Source organism: Dermacentor variabilis, chromosome 4 (assembly GCF_050947875.1).
Source record: "Dermacentor variabilis isolate Ectoservices chromosome 4, ASM5094787v1, whole genome shotgun sequence".
In the NCBI taxonomy this organism is placed as follows: domain Eukaryota; kingdom Metazoa; phylum Arthropoda; class Arachnida; order Ixodida; family Ixodidae; genus Dermacentor; species Dermacentor variabilis.
Genome location: NC_134571.1, coordinates 3,254,498 through 3,260,779, shown reverse-complemented (window position 1 = coordinate 3,260,779; position 6,282 = coordinate 3,254,498).

Sequence of the window (6,282 nt, the reverse complement as noted above, 5' to 3'; positions counted from 1 at the left end):
TAGCTACGCCACTGGCAATTAGCTCTTATTGATAGACACCGGGTGTGCGGTCAATGTAAGGGAAATTGTAGCCGGATCTCAGAAATTCTGGGATATCACCGTGTTAAAGCAAGAGGAGCTGCTGCTCTTTGGAGCAGAGATTAAGGATTAAGTATGGAGATTAAGCATACTTTGGGAAACCGGGAAATTCGTACTGCATTTGACGAAGTGGGTTTCCATGAGGACGAGCTCACGAGAAAAGATTTATTTCAGAATTTATTTATTGGTAAATATACAGAAAATTACATATCTGCAGCAGAAGCTTGATGTGGGCGAGTTGGTTTTGCATACTTGAAGAAAAGAGCGCTACGAAGACGCGGACTAAAAGAAGAAGTGCCTTGTCCGTCGTACATTTTCTTTTAGTCCGCGTCTTCATAGCGCTCTTTTCTTCAAGTATACATATATGCACTATACATATGTTGCGGGAGGAAGGAAAGGGCGCAAGAGAAGGAGAGGCACGAAAGGAGGGAACGAATGGAGGCTGAAATTGAACTCGCGAAAATAACTGAGACAATAAAATGCCGTCGCGGTTCATAGTTTCTTTTTTTTTTCTCAGGACATAATTTATGACGCGTTCCAAGTTCTGTCGGTGATTAGCGACCACTACAACGTGCTCAGTACAGTCGAACTGATACCGAAATGTTTATGAAGGAAACACTGAAAAAGAGGAACATTAAAATCCCAACCCAAATGCCTTCTGCTTGGCACATACCTTGGGCTTGGCGATAATTGCCATGCCGATGCTGAGCCTCTTCATCTCGCCTCTTCTGAGTTCTTGGGAAAGAACTTGTGCGTCTTCTTCCAGGTTCACCAAAATCAAAGTCTGTTCCGCAGCACGTTTGAGGGATTTCAGCGGTACCTGCTTCACCTGACAACAAAGGCAGCAGTAAAACAATAAATAATATTTAGCTCTTGATGATGAGCGCACAGGTTTAGAAGTGGAACTTCGTTGAACCGCGACACACGGTGTACGGAACTTGCGCAAATAAGATACCAAGGCTACCTGAATGCATTTGTTTCGCACACAAGGCGGTAATTTAGAGAACCAGTAAAAATAAAAACCATCACTAAATTACAGTGAAAGCTGACGAAGCACCTCAGCAAACATTGGCAGCAGTTTTAAACCACCACAAAGGACAAGTAGGCAGTCCACTGAAGGTAACGGAGCTGTCAACCGTAATCGGAGTAGTGGCACCGATTCATTGGGAGTCGCGCAAGACAACGGCAACGAGACAGGCGCTTCGAAAGGAAAAGAAACGAAGAAAGCGCCCGTCCTATTTCTTTTGTAGTTATCGTCTAGTCTTGAGCCATCGCACTCATATGAGTCTACTACCTAAAATACCGAAACCTACAATAGCGGGCACGCGCCCAAAATAACCAAATAAATAAGAGCCAAATTTATAAATATTCAGATTGGCATGCTTTCTCCGGCTCTATCGCCTGTTACTTCTTATGCTTGCGACTAATAAAAACATCGAGCTTTCCGGTACAACTTGTTCGATCTCTAGCAACGTTGGACGGACGTCCATTTGGTGTGCTAAAAATTGCAACAAACGTAAAGTAATCCGCCAACCACAATATCTGACTTAGTCACCTTATGGTAATTTTTGTGCAAATACTTTTAAAATAATAGCAGCTAGCCGGATGTGTCATGACACTAGCAAAATCGTCGACGTTTCCCGGCGTATACACTCACAGCTGCGATGTAGAGCAGATGCTCCCAAACGGTTAGGTCTGGAAAAATCATGTCCCGCTGTGGGCAGTAGGTGATCGCCTGGCGGGAGAGGCTGGCGTCCTTCGTCACGTCGTAACCACAGATGTACACCTTGCCCGAGCTGGGCTTCTGCAGGCCTGCGAACGAGAGGCCAGTCCACTCTGGGAGAGCTAGAGCACAACGCAGCCGACCACTCTGCCGGTTGCATCCGGCAGAGCGCACCGTGTGCACCTATGAGATGACCGAAATTATTCTGCTCGGGGGGGGGGGGGGGGGGGCGAATTACTCGCTGACAAACACTGTAGCCGAAGACTTACCAGCCAAAACATTCATGAGGGTCGTTTTGCCGGCACCATTGCGGCCAACCAGAACGGTAGCTTGCTGCTCGAAGGCTTGCAGGGTGATGCGTTTGAGTGCTTCAGCGCCGCCGTAAGACTGCGAGCAAAACGTTTGTTTCCCATACATCACGAACATCAAAAGTAAGAATAGAATGTAAAAATATATGTCCATGTTTTGGCCCCGGACCTACGTTTGCTCTGGGCGCAGTGGTGCGTACGAAGGCACTCGTATACGTGCGACTAACCACCACGCCCCGCGTGGTTAGACTCAAGACCGAACGCTTACACAGCCGAAGTCCTTTCTACGGCGAACCACGGGTTACGCCTCATGATCCGGGCAAAGAGCTACAATGTCTTGGCTTCTCGTCACCTGCGGTATGTCCGACAAGGCCTTCGGATGCATTCGTGTGCAACTTGATCAGCGAGGAGCTCGTGGCCATGACTTGGGGCGCGAAAGCGTAAAGCTATGAAATACTTTCCTATTCCAATTCTGCACTCAGTCCTCCGAAATTGGTCAAAAAATTTTCGAGCCACCACCAACTGCGCCTGTCTGTCACGCGACGTCACGAAAACCGCGAAAACGCCCCATCTAATATGATATGTGACATTCATTATGCATGATTAGACAGAACGAAAGAAAAATAATAATTTCTGATACGACGCGTTTTTCACCATTAGCGAAAAAGGTTTGCCCAATTGCTATTCGCCAAACGCTTTCGGATTGCGCTCAGTTTGTCTGCCAAGCGAGGTCGCGCAACGCTCAAAGGGACGTGCGCGCGTGCGAGGCGCGGCGTCGACGGGCCGAACGAGGGTGGCCCGTTCCGAAAGGAACGGGAGACTGCTGCCCGCCGATCGCTGTGGCACGCGCTGCTCGGGGCTGCCGGGGAGCATGCATTTATTTAACTATGGTAACACAGTTTGTGTGGCAGTATAACGTTATCGAGACCTTTCGGCACGACATCGCTCTACTTTGCTGAGAATACGTTTTAGCGGCGTTTCTAACCTTTCGTTGCACACTGTCGCAATTTTCAACCAGCCACCGCAAGCTAAGCTAAGGGAATCATAGCAATCGCAGAAGCCGGCTCAACCTTCCAAATCCGGTTATCTGCTTTCCCTGCGCAGGCTTGGCTTCATCGAAATTCTCTCCTCTGGAGCGTGCTCCTCGCCTCTTCTTAGCGAATTAAGAAAAACTGTTCAATGTAGGCAATGCCATTCGCTTTTAAATGAAAAGTGAGTGATGTTACGACGTAACAGTTCTGCGAACAACCCGCAAGGGAAAATGAGACATCCACTCAATCGTAACAATTGCTACAAAGGAAACCCGTATGCATGATTAGACAGAACAAAAGAAAAATAATAATTTCTGATTCAACGTGTTTTCCACCACAAGCGAGTTGTCGATAAACTCGACTTCGCCCTGCCACCTGCTAGCCGCCTGGTGAGCACAGATGGCAGAGCGGCTGCCCCGGAAAGGCGGTGTTGCCGAATTTGAGTCCTGGACCAGGACGAATTTTTCTTCAACTGCGAGGCTTTTCTTTCGGGGAAACCGTATGGGTTTCCTTTGAAGCAATTGCTACGAACGGGTGGATGTATCATTTTGCCTTTATGAGTGATGTTATAGCTGCAGCAGACAGCCTGCTGTTGGTCGTAAAAAAGAGTACAATGCGAGAGCCACTCTGCGAACATAGTCGGAGGACAATTCCCACGCGATGCTGGCCGCGGCTAATTTTCCCGTAACAAGCTCCCGTTCGTTGCCAGAGAAGAAGCTCCTCGAAAGGAAGAAAGAGTTGCTACACCAGGGGAATCCGAGACGACACGAAGGGCTCATGGACGTTTCCCGGAAGAAAGCCGAGACGAACTGTGCCTCCCTTAGAGACCTTTTCATCGGTAGAGGAGGACAGGGCGCGCGGCGAGCCTTTCCTCCTCTCTGGCTTGGGCGATCCGGCGCGGCGCTGCTTGAAAGTGTTGCTGTCGCGTGCTGCGGAACGATTTCGAGATGTTTCAGATCGTGCTCTGTGAAATTTGCGTAATGTCCCTTCACATGAGATCGTCAGGCAAGCCCTTCTGTGCATTTTATCGATGCATAGTACGTGAAAATATCTGCTGCAGGCGCAAGCATGTAACGTGCATTATCAGCGTTATCAGGCGCAGTGTGTGTATGTGTAGCGAACCATTTTGCGTATAATGGTTCTAATTCAACGAAGAGAACCGGTGTTTCTGTATTAGCAGCATGAAATGGTAAATCTGCTTACTATCTCATCGCTTGGCGTAGGGACTAAAACATGAAACATAAGAGCGCATGCTCGTGTACGGCCAACCTAAGGCAAACATGAAACATCTAAGCGGCAGGCGCTATCAAATATTTGTGATATTTGCATCCTTCTGACGCATTTCAAGTCTAGTAGGCTTGAAATCACTATAGGTCCACGCTAGCCTCCTGCATGAAGCCGATGGCGCTTCTCAACACAGCGATCACTGCGGTCGGTGAGCCAGCATGATACATATTGGGGCGAGCTCCACCACTAGAAAATCTGGCGCCACCGTCGGCGTGACGGGGCATGAGGGTCACGTGGACACAGCGGTCGCGTCGGCTGCTTCGGAAGCGCCAAAGCGAGCTGAAAACGAAAGTTTAAAGTCCCACCTGCGCTGCGGTTCTAATCAAGTGATGAGGCTTTCCCACCTTGGGTGTCTGCTTGACAACATTTTAAATCTCTATAATAGTGATAAGGATGCCTTTGAAGGCATGCAGCATGGTAGGCTACTGCTTGGTGCCGCAGTGCCGAACGTATGCAACGGAGCCCGATATCAGCCTTATTCACACGTAGCCGCAGAACAAGAAGTTCCGTGAAGCTTGGCTCGTGAAACTTAGGACCGGCAAGCAGCCGTCGGCTGCAACTGGGGTATCCAGCAAGCACAGGCGCGAGGAAGATTTCTGCTACGGCGCTGGGACTGCGATGTTCGGTGAGAAGCAGAAAACGCGCGCTGAGACCCTCGCTCACGCCCGCCGCCCGGCTAATGTCGTGACACCTTGGTCTATGAGTTTGTTGATGCTAGATACTGGCAAGTTCACAGGAATGGAAAGCGAGTGGTAAGAAGCACATTTAAAAAAGACATGACATATGGTCATGTTTGTGTTATGAATAAATACACTAGATTACGAAAAGAAAGCAGCGCGAAATCGACCGCTGAGTGCATACAGCGCGATGCAACTTTAGAAATAATACTGAAACGTCCAAGAATTTATAGGAAAAAAATATCGAATTGTCGCGACGGGACAGCACAGTCACCGTAGACGTCGAAGTCCATTGTTAAAACGAAATTGTTTTTGAACAGCTCCGATAACGTCCACGCAACAATTGTGGCTTGCGGACGGTCAAACGCTCACACGCTGCGGCCTTTAAAGCGCTAAGCACGGTGCGAAAATGCTCTCGGCGAAAGAGAAACATTGTTCGCGGACTGACGCGCACTCGGTCGCCGCGAGTCCGTGCGACCGCTGCATGCGTTGAGGCTTCGTTCTGTTACGCGCCATTTGGTTATACGGACCGCCCACTGTAAGTACACATTTCGCATAGTTTGCGCTCAGCGATCGCCGACCTTTCACACAAGCCGGTACGGGAGACTCCATCGCGGCGACCGCGCGCAGTGGCGTTCACTGTACGCATTCGGTAAAAACATGGCACCTGTAAACGATTCTGTGCTTTCAGTTTGTCCAAGATTATTATTTCGACAGTGTTAAAGTTCCCTCGTTTTGCGAGTAGAAATGCGCAGGAGGGCTACCGCGTGGTCTTTTTATTAAACGCCGTAAGCCAAACCTATGAGGAGCGCGCTGCGTGATCCCACATATATATATACTACGCAAGGGAGGCGCTTCCGACAGATGGCGGCTCCGTAAGTCCTCGCCCCCAATATAGGCTATGTGCTCCGGCATTGCCTTTTTGTCCTGTAAAGCCATAATATATGAGAGGGATCGCATAAAAAGAATGCTATGGCTATTTCTGAGGACAAAATTTGCGTAATACGTACAAGTGCTTAGTAGAGAACGCCATGAACACAACCGAAAAACAATTCGGTTATCATCCTCTTTCTCGAAAAATAAAATAAAAACGGGCTAACGCAGCAATACGAGATCGCATAGACACGCCGCACAATGTTTATAGATCTATAAACGTTGATGCCGTATGCTTGGACCAT